Here is a 24,036-nt window from a genome sequence, read left to right on the forward strand (position 1 = left end):
GTTAAATTTAATTAAATCATAGACTCTGTATATGTAAAGGTTGTATTAGAAGGATTTCCCAGAATATTGTCATATTCGATATCTATGGAGGGCTTATATTGTCACTTTTCACTTAAAAATTATCAAAATTTTAGGACAAAAGGCACAGGGCAATGGTGATAGCTCCCTGATCTTTCAATCTGTCTAATATTAAGCAGACATTTAGTCAATAGGTAGATACAAACGTGACTAAAAGGAATTTGGGTACACTTCCTGTCTTTTATGTTTACGGAGCGCCCAAAGTGGCAGTTGGATATTCAAAATATACAGTGAAAACCTACCTGAGACCGCTTAAATGAGTGTGAGACCCCCTGGTCTTTCAATGTCCGTAAAATTTAATTAAATCATAGACTCTGTATATGTAAAGGTTGTATTAGAAGGATTTCCCAGAATATTGTCATATTCGATATCTATGGAGGGCTTATATTGTCACTTTTCACTTAAAAATTATCAAAATTTTAGGACAAAAGACACAGGGCAATGGTCATAGCTCCCTGATCTCTTAATCTGTCTAATATTAAGCAGACATTTAGTCAATAGGTAGATACAAACGTGACTAAAAGGAATTTGGGTACACTTCATGTCTTTCATGTTTACGGAGCGCCCAAAGTGCCAGTTGGATATTCAAAATATACATTGAAAACCTACCTGAGACCGTTTAAATGAGTGTGAGACCCCCCTGGTCTTTCAATGTCCGTAAAATTTAAATAAATCATAGACTCTGTATATGTAAAGGTTGTTTTAGAAGGATTTCCCAGAATATCGTCATATTCGATATCTATGGAGGGCTTATATTGTCACTTTTCACTTAAAAATTATCAAAATTTTAGGACAAAGGGCACAGGGCAATGGTGATAGCCCCCTGATCTTTCAATCTGCCTAATAATAAGCAAAGATTTAGTTAATAGGTAGACAAACATTATAACCTTATGTTGGAAGGGGCAACTTTCCCCACTTGAGGTTGTGAGATCGAGATTAAGCAAGCAGGTGACCACAGTCTTGGCAAAGAGAGAGACCAAATTGAGCTCTGCAAATTATGAGCTATTGGATGAAAAAACCAAGCGCACCGGGTATGATTACCACGAATTTTATAGTTTTTTTTTTATATGGACGATAGGATAGAAAGATCAAAAACCAGGTCTAAAAACCATTGAATTGGGGATAGTGGTTTTGGGTGACCTAAATTGATTTTAATTTGGATTGTTAGGATAAAGACATGGATCCAACAGCTAAAATTAGCTCGAATTAGTTGTTGAAAACGTCAAAGCCCTGAGAGGTATTATCAAAATGAAGCACCTCCGATAGTACTCCCAGATAAGGAAAGATCAGTTGATTAAGTTGATCGGAACGAAGACCAACATTATTTGAGCGTTGTCTCAACCCAATACGAGGAAGGATATTATCACCCAGGTCAAACAGCATGGGTTGCGAGGGGTAAAAAGTATGTCGAAAGATCGACTACTGTAGATATTACCGGAAAAGATCAGAGAAGATAGGAAAGCCATTGGGGATAAAATTGAGGTACATCCACTGAAGAAAGTCTTTAAAGATGTATTTACTAACTGAAAGATGACCCCAATTATTGACATAGAGGTGCAGACCTTCCTTGAGGTCTCTTGAATCTCAAGGATGGAAATTATATACGGTTGGGCATTGAAAGGATAGAAAGTCAATATGATGCTGCACTGTGAAGATTAACCAAACAGGTAAGATGGATGATGAGAACGTGGGATTCTTATACTAGGGAAACTCGATTTTCACTTCTACCACGTGCACGGACTTGCTTAAAACACTTGAGGAGATGGATGAAAAGATCTGAAAAAAGTGGCTGGACATCGAAGGCAATTGTTAAATTTCAAGTCAATTTTAACAAAAACCGACCTATGGGCCGGCGTGTATCAAAGCCAAGAAGGCTGTAATCAATGTGAAAAATAACGACGAGAAGTGTTTCAATACTTTTGAACTTGCACCATAACGAGGTAGACCCAAAACAAACAGACAGGGTTACACAGAGCTCAATCTGGTTAGCCTTAAGGATATTAATAAATTTGAGAAAGCCAATTCCATCCTGGCGGTTAATGTATTTAGAAAGATGATAGTGAATTATACCCGCTGCGCATTTCAAACGTTGGTGAACAACGGGAAAGAGAACTCAACTTACTGCTGATCGAAGGCTACAGGTGCTTGACCCACTTTTATAGCAAGGAAGTCCTGGACACCAACAAAGAGTGTTGCGTCATCCACAAGACAGTCAAGATCGAGCTGCCCAAAAAAGGGACATACCAGATGACCTTTGTCAACAACACCCACTCGATGAGAGTCCCTTTGGTGGTGTAAGCGGAATTTGAGTGCTTTGATTTACAGATAAGGTTGACACCAAAAAATATAAGGTAGAAATACACAGTTAGAAGTTTAGTTTCGCATTATGGTCATGGTGAATTTTTTAAATATGAAAGTTTTTGTGCAATAAAATAGATTTTTAGATAATTAAAGAATAATATAGCCTTCTTAATGGGATTATATGAACATTTAGATTGTTTTAGCATGTTTTATATGGCATTTATCTGTTTGACAGTCCGTATTTCCCTATCCGTAACACCCATAGGTCCATAAATTATTGTATTGTTTATCAACAAAGATTTATTGATCGATCTTTCCAATTCAATTTTATGGAAAAACGAGCAGAAATGCATGTGTTTGCTTAACTTCCAGTGGCAAATATTTCATGCATATTCAGGACGAGAACAAGTTCACAATATATACAATAGGTAGGTTGATGCAATAGAGGCCATCTGGGATGATGGTCGGGGAAATTTGGACTGCCACTGGAAAATGAGTGTATTGGATAGGGACAGAAATTTTGCCTTGCAACAGGCAACCTACGGACTCCTCAAAGAGTTGTTGCAAGGGTTCTTAACGTGCAAAGAGTGTGGCACTCTCTTTAAACGAGGCATCGGATATAACGTCCCCCGTCTGACCGGACGTGACTTCGAAATTGATACATCCCGCACAGCCAAACGGACGCCCCAATTCGGCAAGCGTTTTACTGTCGGTCGGGAGAAGACCAAGTTACCATATTTCTATACCCCATTCACCCTTGGGGTGTATATAAACAAGAAGATGGGATTTGATTACCAATGAGACAATTATCCACAAAAGACCAAAATGACACGAACATTAGCAACTATAGGTCAATGTACGGCATTCAACAAAGTCCATACCGCATAGTCAGCTATAAAAAGCCCCGATAAGACAATGTAAAACTATTCAAACGAGAAAACTAACGCATAAACAAACGACAACCACTGAATTACAGGCTCCTGACTTGGGACAGGCACATACATAAATAATGTGGCGGGGTTACACATGTTAGCGGGATCCCAACCCTCCCCTAACCTGGGACAGTGGTATAACAGTACAACATAAGAACGAACTATCATCATCATTGAAAGTGGCTTAACTCATCAGATGGACAAGTGGACGCGGGCGGGTAATGTCTATGGTTTCAGGAAAGGTACCCCGTTCAAACCAACGCCTAGGGGCGTTCAAACAAACGCTTAGGGGAGTTCACGACAACGCTATAAATAATGACGTTTATAAAGATTATATTACAGACCCTAAACAGTGTGAGGCGCTCGCAAGGGAGTTGCAAGAGATCAAGCGGAAGATTCGAGCCAGTAACATGCAGCATCGCCTCCCGAAGATTGTACTCATCCGGGACCTTTCCAATGGATTAAGCCTGTGGTTGAGGCTCAGCAAGAGGCAGCTTCACCGATCACCAAAACGATCTAATACCTTCCTGCAGCAGTGACAGCCCTCCCTCCTCCACCGTTTGACTACCCATTTCCCATTGCAGCACCTACAGACACCATCCTCGGACCTTGAGCACAGCAGTGTTTGCAGCTCAGTAACAATCCTTCCGCATACCACACCTTTGGATCGCGAACTGAAAACGATGGTATCTTCATCGGAAGCTAACCAGTTACTTCTGACGGCGATAATATTTTTGTGAAAGGTGTGAGGTACAAAGTAACCCTTGACCTCTGGGAACTCATGGTGAAAAAGAAACCAGAATCGTTCGAGCCCGACGTTTTTAAGAACTTGTTGACTATGCAGAGATCCTGAGCAGTTCCGGTGCCATGTGCCATGTATCAAGGTAATTCACCCTCTCGAGAACCCGAAGGCGATAAAGAGTTACAAGTGGACGAATATTGTGTCGCACATCTAAAGCAAGATAAGCATTGTAGCGGACTTCAAACCGTATCTCTACGCTCCGACTTTGACCAGCTCCTCTATCGCTGCAACGCTGCCTACTGTGCTGGAAACAATGGTGTGCGCAACGAGACTGTGGCGATCCTCGATGCCATGACGAAAGGTGAACACATCAGCATCAAAGAATATAAGCAACCCCATCGTAATATTCTGTAAATAAATGTTAAGAATTAAGAAAGGTTTTGCTTTGACACTATCGCCGTTATCGCTGGTCGCATGTTCATCACCTCTACTGCCAAGACCTTGGAAAGTAAGGCTATGATCGCTGCCACCTATGCAGCCATGATAGGATTTGAAAAGATGGTAGCCAAAGTCGTCGACCATGACGTTGACAAAGTGAACCGCCCTCGAAAACCCAGTGTCCAACGCAGCAAGCCCCATCAACAGCTCAGTGTTAAACGCAGTAAGCCCCACAACCAAACCCAGTTAAACAATCTCATCTCTGGTCGAGGAATCGCTACCATTCACGACTTCCTCCAAAGCTATAAATAAATACATAATGTCTGACATCCTTACAATCACAGAAGGGTTGACCTTCGATGAAAGTCTTCAAAAATATTAATACCAGGTTCACGAATTCGAACCTTAACCCGGCGCCCAACTTACTTACTCTGGAGCGGAGATCCGATTCAACTTTGCAGGACCTGTTCCTCCACTCAACCGAGCGTTATCTCTGGGTAGAAGGGCGACTTCAAACGCACGACGGTACTGCATATGCAGACGTTAATCTCATTCACAATGGTATCATGTATCTCTTCAAAATTATCTGTTATCGACTTTCCGGCCAGCAGATTGAACACATTAACGACCCCGGCATCGCCACTACTATGCTGGGAATGTTAACCTACCCCGACGACTTCTCTAACTCGTAGGGTCTCAACCAACTGTGGCATAAGAATTTTTCCACCAATGCCGAGGCTGAGAACACTAGATTTGCAGCCTGCCATGGATACATTATCACCAAGCCCACTAACAAAGGATCGTACTCGTTTGCCATCACCCTGAAACGTATTTTGGGATGATTACAACAAAATAGTGTACGGGTTCAGGCACGAACTGCCACTAGTTCGCAATTCAGATGCAAATACCATTCTTAGGGCAGCCGCCGTCAATAACGTGGCAAACATAATCCTGATTAAGATCTCTTGGTTCCTCCCTCACGTCACTCTTGCAGACGAAAACAAGATGCAACTGTACAAAACCATCTAGAATAAACCCAAGATCCACTGTGGATTTCGCATGAGACAGTGCAATTTCATAGCCATTCCCCAAGCCTCACAGTTTAACTGCCGCCTAGCTGCCAATAGTGGTCACGAAAAGCCTAGATATATCATTGTTGCCTTCCAAATTAAACCGACAGAGATAATGATAAAACCCACAATACTACCGTGTTCAATCACTGTCGATTGCAAAATATCCATGTCACCCTCAAAGCTGAACGCTACTCAGCCGTCCACTTGAATGCGTTTTTTTCACAAAACAAGGTCGCCAGAGTGTTCAAGGAGGCTGTAGACTTCAGAAAGAAATTCGAAAATGTTGATACCCTCCTCAGTAACGGAGGTGTCAATCCCTCTGATTTCATTTACCTATAGCCGCAGTTCGTCATCGATGTAAGTCATCAGTCCGAGTGGACATTCAGATTCGAGCGGAATTCAAGCGTAATGTTCCCTCCAACACCGAAGCATTTGCACTTGCAATCTCCGTAGGAGTCCTCCAGTTCGAATCGGACGGAACGTCGTGTTTTAATAAATAAATGGACACCATACTGTTGCAGAAAATCATCGACAACACAGACCCAAAAAGATGGGTTTCATCCTTGTCTCTGGAAACGATAGTCGCATTCTTACCCGGTGGTTCACCCCCTCCCCCAACTACAATTTATGGAATAGAACACTATACTGGGATTAAAGCGACAGCTCAACACATTTGATCGGTCAACAAACGGTTACAAAGAGGGTTAATGCATTGTTAGCATCAACAAAGCATCAACAGCATCCTAGTAAACAGTGGCATCACCAATGGAAGCTACGTAAACGGCACCCAACATTCCACTATCTACAGCTTTTCCCTCGCAATCGATCCCGGGATAAAGATAATTCAAACACAACAAAAACATGGCGTACTTACCCCTTACCTTGACAGCCATCATTCGCATGCAGACATACCTCACCGATCAAGACGGCGATCATATCAATCTCCGCAGTGAACATCTCATCATCCGCTTTCATCTTCGTGAGGTATGAATTAATAGTCTATCAAAATACGGTTTGAACTTGATAAAAGGTCAAGCTAATAAATCACAGAGAGCAGCCCTGTCACCATTCGTTTATCCCACACAAACCTGCAAGGTAAACACGCGACAGATTGAAAAGATCACTAAGCTCCTACAAAACGGTTCTAGTGGTATGTCTCTGATAATGAGCACTACCCAATTGAAGAAAACATTCAAAAAGAAAGTGGATTCCTTTCCATGTTAGCGGGAAGGGCAATGCGAGCCCTTCCTATGTTGGCGAACACAATTCTGCCAGAATGAGGTGTTGGAGCCCTAAGTTTCCTATGTGAAATAGCCGCCAACAATGCATCTGGACATGGATTTTACATCAAAAGGGGTGGTTGTGTGAGCTGTGTAAAGGTGCGTGGTAAAGGTCTGTTTATCTTTCCCCGCCAAGCTAACTTCAACCTATGGTGACAGTTTGTACCTGAAACAAGGTCCTCGATTCTATTAGGCTTCTGGTCTAATCTGATCTGGAGCAAACAGTCCGTTCAAGAACATTTCTCTTTTAATACAATCTATATATATATATATATATAGATTATATGGTTTGATTGAATTTAATGGACATTGAAAGACCAGCGGGTCTCAACCCCATTTAGGCGGTCTCGGGTAGGTTTTCGCTATATATTTTGAATATCCAACTGGCACTTTGGGCGCTCCGTAAACATAGAAGACAGGAAGTGTACCCAAATTCCTTTTAGTCACGTTTGTATCTACCTATTGACTAAATGTCTGTCAAATATTAGAAAGATTGAGAGATCAGGGGGCTCTCACCATTACCCTGTGCCCTTTGTCCTAAGATTTTGACATTTTTCGACTGAAAAGTGACAATCTTAGCCCTCCGTAGATATAGAAGATGACGTTATTCTGGTAAATCCATCTAATACAACCTTTATATATACAGAGTCAATGATTTGGTTGAATTTTATGGACATTGAAAGACCCGGGGGGTCTCAACCTCATTTAAGCGGTCTCGGGTAGGTTTTCGCTATATATTTTGAATATCCAGCTGGCACTTTGGGCGCTCCGTAAACATAGAAGACAGGAAGTGTACCCAAATTCCTTTTAGTCACGTTTGTATCTACCTATTGACTAAATGTCTGTCAAATATTAGAAAGATTGAGAGATCAGGGGGCTCTCACCATTACCCTGTGCCCTTTGTCCTAAGATTTTGACATTTTTCGACTGAAAAGTGACAATCTTAGCCCTCCGTAGATATAGAAGATGACGTTATTCTGGTAAATCCATCTAATACAACCTTTATATATACAGAGTCAATGATTTGGTTGAATTTTATGGACATTGAAAGACCCGGGGGGTCTCAACCTCATTTAAGCGGTCTCGGGTAGGTTTTCGCTATATATTTTGAATATCCAGCTGGCACTTTGGGCGCTCCGTAAACATAGAAGACAGGAAGTGTACCCAAATTCCTTTTAGTCACGTTTGTATCTACCTATTGACTAAATGTCTGTCAAATATTAGAAAGATTGAGAGATCAGGGGGCTCTCACCATTACCCTGTGCCCTTTGTCCTAAGATTTTGACATTTTTCGACTGAAAAGTGACAATCTTAGCCCTCCGTAGATATAGAAGATGACGTTATTCTGGTAAATCCATCTAATACAACCTTTATATATACAGAGTCAATGATTTGGTTGAATTTTATGGACATTGAAAGACCCGGGGGGTCTCAACCTCATTTAAGCGGTCTCGGGTAGGTTTTCGCTATATATTTTGAATATCCAGCTGGCACTTTGGGCGCTCCGTAAACATAGAAGACAGGAAGTGTACCCAAATTCCTTTTAGTCACGTTTGTATCTACCTATTGACTAAATGTCTGTCAAATATTAGAAAGATTGAGAGATCAGGGGGCTCTCACCATTACCCTGTGCCCTTTGTCCTAAGATTTTGACATTTTTCGACTGAAAAGTGACAATCTTAGCCCTCCGTAGATATAGAAGATGACGTTATTCTGGTAAATCCATCTAATACAACCTTTATATATACAGAGTCAATGATTTGGTTGAATTTTATGGACATTGAAAGACCCGGGGGGTCTCAACCTCATTTAAGCGGTCTCGGGTAGGTTTTCGCTATATATTTTGAATATCCAGCTGGCACTTTGGGCGCTCCGTAAACATAGAAGACAGGAAGTGTACCCAAATTCCTTTTAGTCACGTTTGTATCTACCTATTGACTAAATGTCTGTCAAATATTAGAAAGATTGAGAGATCAGGGGGCTCTCACCATTACCCTGTGCCCTTTGTCCTAAGATTTTGACATTTTTCGACTGAAAAGTGACAATCTTAGCCCTCCGTAGATATAGAAGATGACGTTATTCTGGTAAATCCATCTAATACAACCTTTATATATACAGAGTCAATGATTTGGTTGAATTTTATGGACATTGAAAGACCCGGGGGGTCTCAACCTCATTTAAGCGGTCTCGGGTAGGTTTTCGCTATATATTTTGAATATCCAGCTGGCACTTTGGGCGCTCCGTAAACATAGAAGACAGGAAGTGTACCCAAATTCCTTTTAGTCACGTTTGTATCTACCTATTGACTAAATGTCTGTCAAATATTAGAAAGATTGAGAGATCAGGGGGCTCTCACCATTACCCTGTGCCCTTTGTCCTAAGATTTTGACATTTTTCGACTGAAAAGTGACAATCTTAGCCCTCCGTAGATATAGAAGATGACGTTATTCTGGTAAATCCATCTAATACAACCTTTATATATACAGAGTCAATGATTTGGTTGAATTTTATGGACATTGAAAGACCCGGGGGGTCTCAACCTCATTTAAGCGGTCTCGGGTAGGTTTTCGCTATATATTTTGAATATCCAGCTGGCACTTTGGGCGCTCCGTAAACATAGAAGACAGGAAGTGTACCCAAATTCCTTTTAGTCACGTTTGTATCTACCTATTGACTAAATGTCTGTCAAATATTAGAAAGATTGAGAGATCAGGGGGCTCTCACCATTACCCTGTGCCCTTTGTCCTAAGATTTTGACATTTTTCGACTGAAAAGTGACAATCTTAGCCCTCCGTAGATATAGAAGATGACGTTATTCTGGTAAATCCATCTAATACAACCTTTATATATACAGAGTCAATGATTTGGTTGAATTTTATGGACATTGAAAGACCCGGGGGGTCTCAACCTCATTTAAGCGGTCTCGGGTAGGTTTTCGCTATATATTTTGAATATCCAGCTGGCACTTTGGGCGCTCCGTAAACATAGAAGACAGGAAGTGTACCCAAATTCCTTTTAGTCACGTTTGTATCTACCTATTGACTAAATGTCTGTCAAATATTAGAAAGATTGAGAGATCAGGGGGCTCTCACCATTACCCTGTGCCCTTTGTCCTAAGATTTTGACATTTTTCGACTGAAAAGTGACAATCTTAGCCCTCCGTAGATATAGAAGATGACGTTATTCTGGTAAATCCATCTAATACAACCTTTATATATACAGAGTCAATGATTTGGTTGAATTTTATGGACATTGAAAGACCCGGGGGGTCTCAACCTCATTTAAGCGGTCTCGGGTAGGTTTTCGCTATATATTTTGAATATCCAGCTGGCACTTTGGGCGCTCCGTAAACATAGAAGACAGGAAGTGTACCCAAATTCCTTTTAGTCACGTTTGTATCTACCTATTGACTAAATGTCTGTCAAATATTAGAAAGATTGAGAGATCAGGGGGCTCTCACCATTACCCTGTGCCCTTTGTCCTAAGATTTTGACATTTTTCGACTGAAAAGTGACAATCTTAGCCCTCCGTAGATATAGAAGATGACGTTATTCTGGTAAATCCATCTAATACAACCTTTATATATACAGAGTCAATGATTTGGTTGAATTTTATGGACATTGAAAGACCCGGGGGGTCTCAACCTCATTTAAGCGGTCTCGGGTAGGTTTTCGCTATATATTTTGAATATCCAGCTGGCACTTTGGGCGCTCCGTAAACATAGAAGACAGGAAGTGTACCCAAATTCCTTTTAGTCACGTTTGTATCTACCTATTGACTAAATGTCTGTCAAATATTAGAAAGATTGAGAGATCAGGGGGCTCTCACCATTACCCTGTGCCCTTTGTCCTAAGATTTTGACATTTTTCGACTGAAAAGTGACAATCTTAGCCCTCCGTAGATATAGAAGATGACGTTATTCTGGTAAATCCATCTAATACAACCTTTATATATACAGAGTCAATGATTTGGTTGAATTTTATGGACATTGAAAGACCCGGGGGGTCTCAACCTCATTTAAGCGGTCTCGGGTAGGTTTTCGCTATATATTTTGAATATCCAGCTGGCACTTTGGGCGCTCCGTAAACATAGAAGACAGGAAGTGTACCCAAATTCCTTTTAGTCACGTTTGTATCTACCTATTGACTAAATGTCTGTCAAATATTAGAAAGATTGAGAGATCAGGGGGCTCTCACCATTACCCTGTGCCCTTTGTCCTAAGATTTTGACATTTTTCGACTGAAAAGTGACAATCTTAGCCCTCCGTAGATATAGAAGATGACGTTATTCTGGTAAATCCATCTAATACAACCTTTATATATACAGAGTCAATGATTTGGTTGAATTTTATGGACATTGAAAGACCCGGGGGGTCTCAACCTCATTTAAGCGGTCTCGGGTAGGTTTTCGCTATATATTTTGAATATCCAGCTGGCACTTTGGGCGCTCCGTAAACATAGAAGACAGGAAGTGTACCCAAATTCCTTTTAGTCACGTTTGTATCTACCTATTGACTAAATGTCTGTCAAATATTAGAAAGATTGAGAGATCAGGGGGCTCTCACCATTACCCTGTGCCCTTTGTCCTAAGATTTTGACATTTTTCGACTGAAAAGTGACAATCTTAGCCCTCCGTAGATATAGAAGATGACGTTATTCTGGTAAATCCATCTAATACAACCTTTATATATACAGAGTCAATGATTTGGTTGAATTTTATGGACATTGAAAGACCCGGGGGGTCTCAACCTCATTTAAGCGGTCTCGGGTAGGTTTTCGCTATATATTTTGAATATCCAGCTGGCACTTTGGGCGCTCCGTAAACATAGAAGACAGGAAGTGTACCCAAATTCCTTTTAGTCACGTTTGTATCTACCTATTGACTAAATGTCTGTCAAATATTAGAAAGATTGAGAGATCAGGGGGCTCTCACCATTACCCTGTGCCCTTTGTCCTAAGATTTTGACATTTTTCGACTGAAAAGTGACAATCTTAGCCCTCCGTAGATATAGAAGATGACGTTATTCTGGTAAATCCATCTAATACAACCTTTATATATACAGAGTCAATGATTTGGTTGAATTTTATGGACATTGAAAGACCCGGGGGGTCTCAACCTCATTTAAGCGGTCTCGGGTAGGTTTTCGCTATATATTTTGAATATCCAGCTGGCACTTTGGGCGCTCCGTAAACATAGAAGACAGGAAGTGTACCCAAATTCCTTTTAGTCACGTTTGTATCTACCTATTGACTAAATGTCTGTCAAATATTAGAAAGATTGAGAGATCAGGGGGCTCTCACCATTACCCTGTGCCCTTTGTCCTAAGATTTTGACATTTTTCGACTGAAAAGTGACAATCTTAGCCCTCCGTAGATATAGAAGATGACGTTATTCTGGTAAATCCATCTAATACAACCTTTATATATACAGAGTCAATGATTTGGTTGAATTTTATGGACATTGAAAGACCCGGGGGGTCTCAACCTCATTTAAGCGGTCTCGGGTAGGTTTTCGCTATATATTTTGAATATCCAGCTGGCACTTTGGGCGCTCCGTAAACATAGAAGACAGGAAGTGTACCCAAATTCCTTTTAGTCACGTTTGTATCTACCTATTGACTAAATGTCTGTCAAATATTAGAAAGATTGAGAGATCAGGGGGCTCTCACCATTACCCTGTGCCCTTTGTCCTAAGATTTTGACATTTTTCGAATGATTTGTTTTGTTTTTTTGGCTTTCCATATATATTTCTATTTATAGTTATAAATATTTCTAGAGTTATGGTTTTTTCTTTTTGTCTTAAGAAATCTTATACACAAAAGTACATCTTTGAAGTCGTTTATTGACAAAACTCTATATTACATAAAGACAAATATGCAACATATGGAAAAGGGTTTATATTCGAGGACAACGAGAAATTACGACAGATTGAAAAGGTCATTTAACGATTTCCCACGTATCTTATCAGTCTTTTTAAATATGAAAATCATGCTTTTGATGATATCAAGTATTTAATTATCTTGTAATTTTTTCACTAAATTTTGAATATCAAACTGGCTGCTAGCAGCCGGTTGGATATTGAATATCGAATAACGAATAACGAACCGGCTGCTAACTTCACATACATAGAAATACAATGTATTAGTTGCCTTAAAAATATTGATCAACAGTTATTACAAACTGCAGCAAAAAACCAATAAAGGCTTCAACCTACAAGCTCATTATCAGACCAGCATGATGTAGTCAGTTCAAAAAAAGAAATAATTCACATTACTTCACTTCTATTTTGACATCTTTTTAACAAACAAAACTAGAGGCTCTCAAGAGCCTGTGTCGCTCACCTGTTACTGTATTTACTAATGTCGGCCATATTGGTTGGTAGGCGGGGTCATTAGTCACTTTTTTTTAATAGATACCCTAGTAATGATTGTGGCCAAGTTTGGTTAAATTTGGCCCTTATTAGATTTAGAAAAGAAGATTTTTGTACAAGTTACAAAAATGACGAAAAGTTGTTCAATATTGACTATAAAAGGCAATAACTCCTTAAGGGGTCCTCTGACAATTTTGGTCATGTTGACTTATTTGTAGATCTTACTTTGCTGAACATTATTCCTGTTTACAGTTTATCTCTATCTATAATAACCAAAAACAGCAAAATTTCCTTAAAATTACCAATTTTAGCGCAGCAACCCAACAACAGGTTGTCCGATTCATCTGAAAATTTGTGACAGTGAGGGGATAGATCTTATTCTGATGGACATTTAAATCTTAAAAGATTTGCCCTCAATGTCTTAGTTTAAAAATATAAAGCAAAAACTGCATTTTACCACTATGTTCTAATTTTGGCCATGTCGGCCATTTTGTTTGGTAGGCAGGGTCATCAGACACATTTTTCAAACTATATACCACAATGATGATTGTAGCCAAGTTTAGTTAAATTTGGCTCAATAGTTTCAGAGTAGATTATTGTACAAGTTACAAAAAATGACGAAAAGTTGTTAAAAATTTACTATAAAGGGCAATAACTCCTTAAGGGGTTGACTGACAATTTTGGTAATGTTGACTTATTTATAGGTCTTACTTTGCTGAACATTATTGCTGTTTACAGTTAATCATATCTATAATAGTATTCAAAATAATAACCAAAAGCAGCAAAATTTATTTAAAATTACCAATTTAGGAGCAGCAACCCAACAACAGGTTGTCCGATTTGTCTGAAAATTTCAGGGCAGATAGATTTTGACCTGATCAACAATTTTACCCCAATCAGATTTGTCTAAATGCTTTTATTTCAAAGATATAAGCCGAAATATACATTTTACCCCTGTGTTCTATTTTTAGCCATGGGGGCCATCTTGGTTGGATGGCCAGGTCATCGGACACATTTTTTAAACTAAATACCCCAAGGATGATTGTGGTCAAGTTTGGTTAAATTTCGCCCAGTAGTTTCAGAGAAGATTTTTGTAAAAGTTTACGGACGACAGACGCCGGACGCCAAGTGATGAGAAAAGCTAAAAAAGAAGTGATAAAAAGTACAAATTCATGTCTCAATAATTTAAACAGATTTCATGTGCTACCTCAGCACAACCTAGTTTTTTGATTTGTCAATCCTTCTTATTATAGTTTTCATGCCCCTGCCCTAGCAGAGTGGGCATCAAGTTTTACCCTTGTCCATCTGTACCTAACATACATCTGTACATCTCAGAATGGTTTCCGTTCTCTACCTTAAATTTGCCTCAACCAAATGTTATGAAATTGATGCTCAATGCGAATTACCACAAAACACCAATCAAGATCAAATTTTGGTGGCGTCACTTTTACCATTCTAGAGTTATGGCCCTTTACAAATAGAAAAAATTGTGATTTTTTTCTTTTCTGTTATCTAACTTTAGTTTGCCTCAACTAAATGCTATGAAACTTATAAATCTAGGAAATTTGTAGAACATATTGTTGTTAATTGACCATGTTGATTTGTCATAATGTATCACATTCACACATATTCATTGCAAAAACATCTTCTTTTTCATAAGTGTCTACAGGAGCTTGTGTTTCTGTATCTTTTCTTTAAAGAATCATCATGATAGTTTCTGTTCCCTTCACATTATCTTCGAGACATTAATTAGATCTTCAGGAAAATATCTACTCCTTATATCTTAATCTGAAAAAACAAAACAAAAAATATGCTTTGACATAGTTTCATATATTTTTACAAAATTGTACATACTGAAATGTCTTGCCTGCTTTATGGTCATGATTGTACTTTCTGTTTCATGTTTCCATCTGAAGAATATACAGTGGCGGATCCAGAACTTTTCATAAGGGGGGCCCTCTGACTGACCTAAAAGGGGGGGGGGGGCCCAATCAAGTTATGCTTCAGTGATTCCCTATATAAGCAACCAAATTTTTCCCATGAAAGGGGGCACGGGCCCCTCAGGGCCCCCCTGGATCTGCCTATGAATTATACCACAATTAGTTCCTAAAAAATATATACATGTACATGATTTTTTCTTCCAACATGATTTTTATTTATTTACAAATCAAGGTGACAGTAGACAATGAAAAGTAGATAAACATATATAGATTACCGTAGCTTCTCAACTTTAATTTGATATCAACAAAATGTACTGTGGCTATTTCTCAAATATCAGTGGTGGATCCAAGGGAAGGGTTCTGGTGGTTGGAACCCCCCTTTTTTTTGGGACGATCAATGCACTTGAATGGAGACATATAGTTGGAACCCCCCTTTAGAAATGTCTGGATTCACCCCTGAATATGATAGTTTACCCAATCATCACAAGTTGGTTGACCGTTATGGATAAACCATTTCACAGATGATATCAGATTGTTTCTTACTTCGTACCTAAGTAACAATCCTCTTCCCTTTTCATGAATGTGACCTACCGAAATAGACTATTTACCCTATTTACCAGGTTTGTAATAACATGTGCAACACGAAGGGTGCCACATGTGGAGCAGGATCTGCATACCTTTCTGGAGAACCTGAGATCACCCCCAGTTTTTGGTGGGGTTAATGTGTTGCTCAATTTTTAGTTTTTAATATTGTTTCTAATGTGTACTATTAATTGTCTGTTTGTCTTTTTCATTTTTAGCCATGGCGTTGTCAGTTTATTTTCGATTTATGAGTTTGACTGTTCCGACTCACTGGCACAGGCTCTGGTAGCTTTCGCCCCTCATTTTTTTAACAGGAAGTTAATAAGCTGTAACAACGGATGTAAAAATACATGACACTGTTTAGAATGCAAAAATGCAGCTCCATGCTGTATGTTTAAGAGGGAAACTATTGATTTGTAGTTTAGTATTCATTTTGTAAAAATATTAAGTTAAGTAGCCATTTAATTCTTTTAAATTAAAACTAGTCTGAAGTACTGGACCATGTATGATTGAAATATATGTAGATGCTATAATGACACACTTCTTCAAACATCAGTAACAGTTATAATCATACCTTTGCTGTTCGGCACTTGGTTATGTCTTCAGTTTCTTTTCTCATCTATCATAGTATCAATATTATATATGTAGCATACCACCATCTTGATGCATTCTGTATTACAAATAGTTACTCAACAGTTTTATCGTAGCAAACTTTTGCAGGTTTTTTTTTTATCAGACACTACATTTTCTATATTCTGGAAATGCTGAAATTATAAATTAGGTAAATAAATTTTAATTAATATGAAACAACACAATCAGCTTTTTTTTTCGTATATAAAATGAGTCACATCCCTTAACCTTACGATAAACTTTCAAGATCGTGGAAAACTCAATTTCATTGGTCGAAAAAGACACACCTACAAGGTCACTCACATGTGACCTCAAAGCGGGTTTCTTTAGATCTCCCACGCGACATATCAGAAAACGGGAGCGATGAGAGATCGGTTTTTAATTAGATTGAACCAATAGGAAACATGTGTACTAATTAAGTTTCAAGTTGATTGGACTTTAACTTCATCAAAAACTACCTTGACCAAAAAACTTTAACCTGAAACTCACACTTTCAATTTCTATGTTCAGTGGACCGTGAAAATGGGGTCAAAAGTCTAATTTGGTTTTAAAATAAGAAAGATCATATCATAAGGAACATTTGTACTAAGTTTCAAGTTGATTGGACTTCAGCTTCATCAAAAACTACCTTGACCAAAAACTTTAACCTGAAACTAACACTTTTAATTTCTATGTTCAGTGGACCATGAAAATGGGGTGAAAAGTCTAATTTTGTTTTAAAATAAGAAAGATCATATCATAAGGAACATTTGTACTAAGTTTCAAGTTGATTGGACTTCAGCTTCATCAAAAACTACCTTGACCAAAAACATTAACCTGAAGTGGGAAGAATGGACGGACAGACGAATGAACAGACGAATGTACAGACGGAAGGACGCACAGCCCAGAAAACATAATGCCCTTCTACTATTGTAAGTGGCCGGGGCATAAAAATTCATACTAGAACTAGCAAAAAAAAGCACAGAGTACCAACATAAAGAAACAAAGCTAAAGTAATTGTCCATTAACCAGGAAACCCTTGTTTGCCCCTAATTCATAAACAGATTGAGTCATAACTCCAATATTCCAACCCTAACCATCCTTTTGTGGTGTGGAAACTAATCAGGCAATTCTATACACTGTTCTACAAATTATAGTCTGGACACTAGAAAATGATTATTTGGGCCCCTTTTATACCCCTTTTCCCTACACCAAAGGGACCATAAATCAACCCCCAAATCAATCCAAACCTTCCTTTTTGTGGTTTCAAACTTCAAAGATTTATATTTAATTATGCAAAAACTATTGGCAAATTTCCAATTAAACTTAAGAAATAAGGCGTAAGTGGTAGTTACGTGTCTAGATCCAAGGGTAAGGGAGCAGGAAACGTAAATTTGTAGTCCTTATGGGCGTAGAAAAAAGCAGTAAACCTGGCGTAAATTGAAATAAGCAAGGCGTAAGTTTTCTTACGGGCGTAAATTGAAATAAGCAAGGCGTAAATTTTCTTACGGGCGTAAAACTGTTGGTATGGTGTAAATAGAAATACCCATAATGCTTTCTTTAAAGGTCCATCATGGGATTTTTTTCAAAATTTGGCTTTAGTTTGCAAGAGTTGGACACATGGCACATATATTCAGGGATAATTTGCTTGTTTTGTGCTTTTTGGAAGAATCTGAAATTGGAAATACTGAATCAAATAAATTAATGAAACTTGTGAAATAAAAGGAAAGTACTTTAAGTAGTAATACATGGTAGATAATAATAATGTGAGTATAACTCAGGCGCGGATCCAGAAGGGGGGGGGGGGGGGGTTCAGGGAGTTGGAACCCCCCCCTTTTTTTTGGACGATCAATGCATTTGAATGGGGATATGTAATTGGAACACCCCCCCCCCCCCCCCCCCTTTTGTCCTGGGTTAGGACCCCCCTTTTTAAAATGGCTGCGTCTGTAGGATTTAATAATGTCCTCCATGAAAAAATGTCCACCGGACACATTTTGACAATATTTACTTATTTAAATGTGTCCTGGACACAATTTCCTATGAAAACATGTCCTCAGGTATGAATAAGTGTCCATGAACATGGACATTATTCACTACCATAATATTGTCCAGGTGGACATTTTTCTCAAAGGACATTGTGTCCGCCAGGGTATTTTTTTATATGATTAAAGTATTAAATGATATCCATTGCCTTGTTATTACTGGACGTAACCTTAATTACGAACTTGAATTAATTGTTACATTGACATAAAAATTGTCTCATTGGCACTCATACCATCCTTATCTTCTTATCTATATCTTTTAATATAATTATATACATGTATGTATAATTCAAACTCAAATAAGTAACAGATGCTGTTCAGTTTTATTTTCCTTGGAGAACACAATTTAATAACATTCACTACGAAAATTTGTTCTGCAGATGGACCATATTTCATAACTGTTGCTGTAAAATACTGTCCATTTAGGCGACAATATTTCATGGCAATGGACATTATTTATTTTCTATTGCCTTCTTCTCGGACATAACAAATATAGTAAACAATGGTAAAGTTCTTCATATTTGATTTTACACTTCCTTCTTATTGTTATTCTTTCATTGTCATTACCATTTGCTGGGGATTTCTTAGAACTTAAATTTTTCTATATTCACTTCCATCCATCATTTATTTGTTTACATTTGTATATTGATCAATTTCTCATCAATCCTTTATAGTTACATGTTATATTTTAATTAAAATTCAAGTATAATAATAAAACTTTGTAATGACTTTGTATTACTTCCCTTGGAGGACACAATTTAATAGCAACTACTATGAACAATTTTCCTGTGAGTGGACACTATTTCATATCGTTAGCAGTAAAAATATGTCCTTTTGAGGGACACCATTCCATGGCAATGGACATTATTAAATACCAAATTTCAATGAAAAACTGTCCATGTGGACACTTTTTCACAGGACACTATTATGTCTTACACGTCCGCCCCTGTATTAACTACCAGTTATTAAATATTATGTTATATCAGAATTTTTGAAATCCCAAACCTTTACCTTGGATAATTACATTAAAATCTTTTACTTTTAGTTAAATTGCAGTATTCAGCTGGTATTATCATTTATATTTTAGTTCCAAAGACAAATATTCAAAAACAACTTAGTCATGTTAGTTAAAATGCTTCTTTTATTTCAAGAAAAAATAATTGTCATAATTCTTATTTAAACTTAAACTTATTTGAGCCATTGTCTGCATGAAATGTATTTATTTCTATATTAGCTTCTTCAATGGTTAATATTTTTAAGTTTTTTGTTAAAACAATAAGAAATAAAAGCAACAGTACAGAAGTTTGTATCAAATACACAAAAGTACACAGCTAGGTTAATACACTGAACTAAAATTAAAGAACCTTAGTGAGCACGCTCACATACCCCATGTCCCCACATTGTCATTGGAGAAATTAAATAAGTATAAGAAAAAAAATTGTATAAGAAAAACTATTGAATAATAATTTCCTGTCAATATACATAGTATGTCCTTATAATCTACAAAATTTCATGAAATTCTGTTGTGTGTTTTCAGAGGAGTTGAGATGACAAACTGTTGCAGAAGTACATTGAAGCAAATAAGTTCAAAGGGACATAACTCCTAGAAAAAAAATTGAACCGTAATTTCCTGTTGATATGCACATCTACATAGTATGTCCTTATTATCTGAAAAGGTTTCGTGAAATTCTGTTGTGTGGTTTGAGAGGAGTTGCGATGACAAACTGTTGCAGTAGTACATTAAAGTAAATAAGTTCAAAGGGGCGTAACTCCTAGAAAAAAAATTGAATCACAATTTTCCGTCGGTATGCACAACTACATAGTATGTCCTTATTATCTGAAAAGGTTTCGTGAAATTCTGTTGTGTGGTTTGAGAGGAGTTGGGATGACAAACTGTTGCAGTAGTACATTAAAGTAAATAAGTTCAAAGGGGCGTAACTCCTAGAAAAAAAATTGAATCGCAATTTCCCGTCGATATGCACAACTACATAGTATGTTCTTATTATCTGAAAAGGTTTCGTGAAATTCTGTTGTGTGGTTTGAGAGGAGTTGCGATGACAAACTGTTGCAGTAGAACATTAAAGTAAATAAGTTCAAAGGGGCGTAACTCCTAGAAAAAAAATTGAATCGCAATTTCCAGTCGATATGCACAACTACATAGTATGTCCTTATTATCTGAAAAGGTTTCGTGAAATTCTGTTGTGTGGTTTGAGAGGAGTTGCGATGACAAACTGTTGCAGTAGTACATTAAAGTCAATAAGTTCAAAGGGGCCTAACTCCTAGAAAAAAAATTGAATCGCAATTTCCCGTCGATATGCACAACTACATAGTATGTCCTTATTATCTGAAAAGGTTTCGTGAAATTCTGTTGTGTGGTTTGAGAGGAGTTGGGATGACAAACTGTTGCAGTAGTACATTAAAGTAAATAAGTTCAAAGGGGCGTAACTCCTAGAAAAAAAATTGAATCGCAATTTCCCGTCGATATGCACAACTACATAGTATGTCCTTATTATCTGAAAAGGTTTCGTGAATTTTTGTTGTGTGGTTTGAGAGGAGTTGCGATGACAAACTGTTGCAGTAGTACATTAAAGTAAATAAGTTCAAAGGGGCGTAACTCCTAGAAAAAAATTGAATCGCAATTTCCCGTCGATATGCACAACTACATAGTATGTCCTTATTATCTGAAAAGGTTTCGTGAAATTCTGTTGAGTGGTTTGAGAGGAGTTGCGATGACAAGAAACAGGACTGACGGACGGACTGACGGACGGACGGGTCAAAAACATTATACCCTCCGCAACTTCGTTGCATGGGGTATAATAAGTGTTACGTATTATGTAAGGATATTATGCCTGGTTTATTTATTGACCAGGCGTACTCATTTGCATATTATGCCTATTTTTTTGTGAACCAGGCATACTCATTTAAATATTACGCCTAATTTGACGCCTTAGTTGCGCCTAATTTACGCCTGGTTGACGCCTGGACATGCATTTTGTAAACACTGCAATGCTGCCAGGATAAAGTATGATTTTTACACATGGTTTCCATGTCATATACGGGCGTCACAGTTCGTACAGGATTAAATGTAATACATGTATGTTTTAATATTGTTAAAGAGTTGTGTATCAATTTTTTAAATAAAATTTATGTCCCCAGACTAATTTTCCTAGGAAATTATGTCTAAGTCATTAGTAGTGAATTCCTAGGTAAAAATGTCCATGTCTTTTATTATAAAAGGAAAATATTATAAGCAAAGAAAACTCAATATTCATGTTTTAATTAGGTTATAAAGGAAATGTCCTTCATTTTTATTGGAAAAAAATAAAGAAATTTTCCAATCTTTTCTTAACATTTTTTTCAGAATTTCTTCTATTTTGAATATATTTTATGATATAATAAAACTATTAGAAAAACAAGTCTTGTGACAATTTTTCCTAGGAAAACAAGTTACAGACATAATTTACTTGCTATGGACTGATTTTCCTAGGAACATTTGTTTAATTCCTAGTAAAATCATGGACATGGACTTAATTAACTAGGAAAAGAAGTCTGGTGGACAAATTTTACAACCGGACCAAATTTACTGTTACATCATTTTCCCTTTGATTTACTTAGTAGAATACTGGAATACAATGTATTTCTCTTAAATTTATTGATGACTACTCTCAGAGTATTAATTATTAATACTACTTAATGAACTAATTGTAAACAAACATGTTTCATGATTTACAGTTCGTACATCATTGTTTTTATTAATTAATTTCAAGCTGAATATTTTATCAAAACAAAACATTTGATTTTTATTAATAATCCATTAAAAGACAAGTATCAAAATAATCAGTGATCCGAATTATCTAGTCATTGAACAATTATAATGATCCTTAAAACAAGCCATAAACTTTTACATATTTCGCTGTTTCCATAAATTTTAAGAATATATATACCATAGAAATATTCTGAATAAGTTTATTCAACTTCAATGCCCTGAATATTTTTTTAGTAGGGCGAACGAACTCAGGGCGAACATACCCAGGGCGAACATGTTATTAGGGCGAACGGTCCCGATACCGGACCACAGACCCTTTTTTCCCTTATATATATTAAGTTCTGGATCAGCCACTGTGTATTTGTGTACATAAGTGTATACAGAAGAATTCTAGAGTTTTGTATCACTTTGAGAGTCAAATTCTGGCACTGAAGCCCAACTGAGACCAGATACCCATTTTTATTCATGAGTTAGGCAGCAACTATTTGATTTTCGGGGGGGGGGGGGGGGGGGCTATGATTTTTTTTCTGGACAAACTTTTTTTTCTCGACATGACGACAAGTCGAAAACATTTTTTTTCTTTCAATTTTAGCATTACATATAGTGGCAGCTGAGGGGGAAACAAACAATTTTTTTTTCTCAGAATCAAAAACAAATTATCTTTTTCTCCAAAAACTAAAAACAAACTTTTTTTCTCCAAAAAAAAACATAGCACCCCTCCCCCCCCCCTTTTCCCCCAGAAAAATCAAGTGGTTGCTGCCTTATGCAGTTTCAGACTGTATTTGCGATCCTTTTTTCACTTGTTCTAAATCTTACCACGTAAATTCGTTTACTCTCTTTTTTATTTAATTGAATTGATTGTTTTTGTCTCAAAACAAACTGTTTTCCTGTGAATAATTTTCAAACAATCTTCTGATCTCTAGACTCTTCTGGCTTCTATGAAAAATTGCAAATCATCTTTGACAGACGACGCGAGTACGAATCGCAATCTTTCAACAAAGTTCTAAATGCACATACAAAATAGTTTGCTGCCGAGTTTTAATTTGATTTAGAATGACAAGACATTTCATCGTTCTTTATAGAACAAAACATGATATCAATACACGTTTGTATTTTATTGATCTTTCTAGGGATGTTGCGACTTAATAAATATTCGTGTAGTAATATTCCCTAACCTTTCTGTACGAAAGGGAGACCGTAAACAGAGACGTAATGGATGCAAACTTGAGAATTGACAACTAATAGTGTTTGGCGAAAGGTGATTTATTATAGTAATGCATATATAGTTATACCAAGCATGGTATCAATAAGCTACAATGAACAAAATGTGAATATGAAGCACCTGAACCCCAATGTGGGTAATAATAAAAGTAATTAGAAAAAAATAACAATAAAAAGAAAAAGAAAAAAAAAATGTTTTATATCAATTGCATAATAAAAGTGGCCTGGAACATGCTCTTCCGCCCAAAACCACATGGCAATACGAACCCGGATGAAACATCAAAGGGAAGCAATTCTTACAAGGCGTCATCAATTATGTACAATGAGAGTTGCCTCCCATTGTACGCAATTGACAACTAATAGTGTTTGGCGAAAGGTGCTTTATTATAGTAATGCATATATAGTTATACCAAGCATGGTATCAATAAGCTACAATGAACAAAATGTGAATATGAAGCACCTGAACCCAAAACGAAGTCGCCAAACACAGGGGTTAATAATATATACATAAAAAACCAAAAAAAAAAACAACAACAAAAAAAAAACCAAAAAAAAAAACCAACAACATCAAATCAAGAATATAAAAATACACCGGCGAAAATACCCTAACACTAACTACCAATCAAATTATTCATAGCTGACGTAACCCGATACATATCAACA

General features: G+C 37.4%; 1 long non-coding RNA gene across 1 annotated transcript; it reads right to left on the minus strand.

The window, feature by feature from the left end:
* Window positions 1–14,358: 14,358 nt before the first annotated feature.
* Window positions 14,359–23,067, minus strand: LOC139495979 (uncharacterized). The gene is made up of 3 exons (XR_011657516.1): window positions 22,969–23,067; window positions 16,310–16,499; window positions 14,359–15,001 (listed from the first exon to the last, which is right to left on the minus strand). It is a non-coding gene; the product is annotated as an uncharacterized lncRNA (long non-coding RNA).
* Window positions 23,068–24,036: the final 969 nt, after the last annotated feature.

The sequence above is a fragment of the Mytilus edulis genome, chromosome 11 (genome assembly GCF_963676685.1).
Source record: "Mytilus edulis chromosome 11, xbMytEdul2.2, whole genome shotgun sequence".
Taxonomy (NCBI): Eukaryota; Metazoa; Mollusca; class Bivalvia; order Mytilida; family Mytilidae; genus Mytilus; species Mytilus edulis.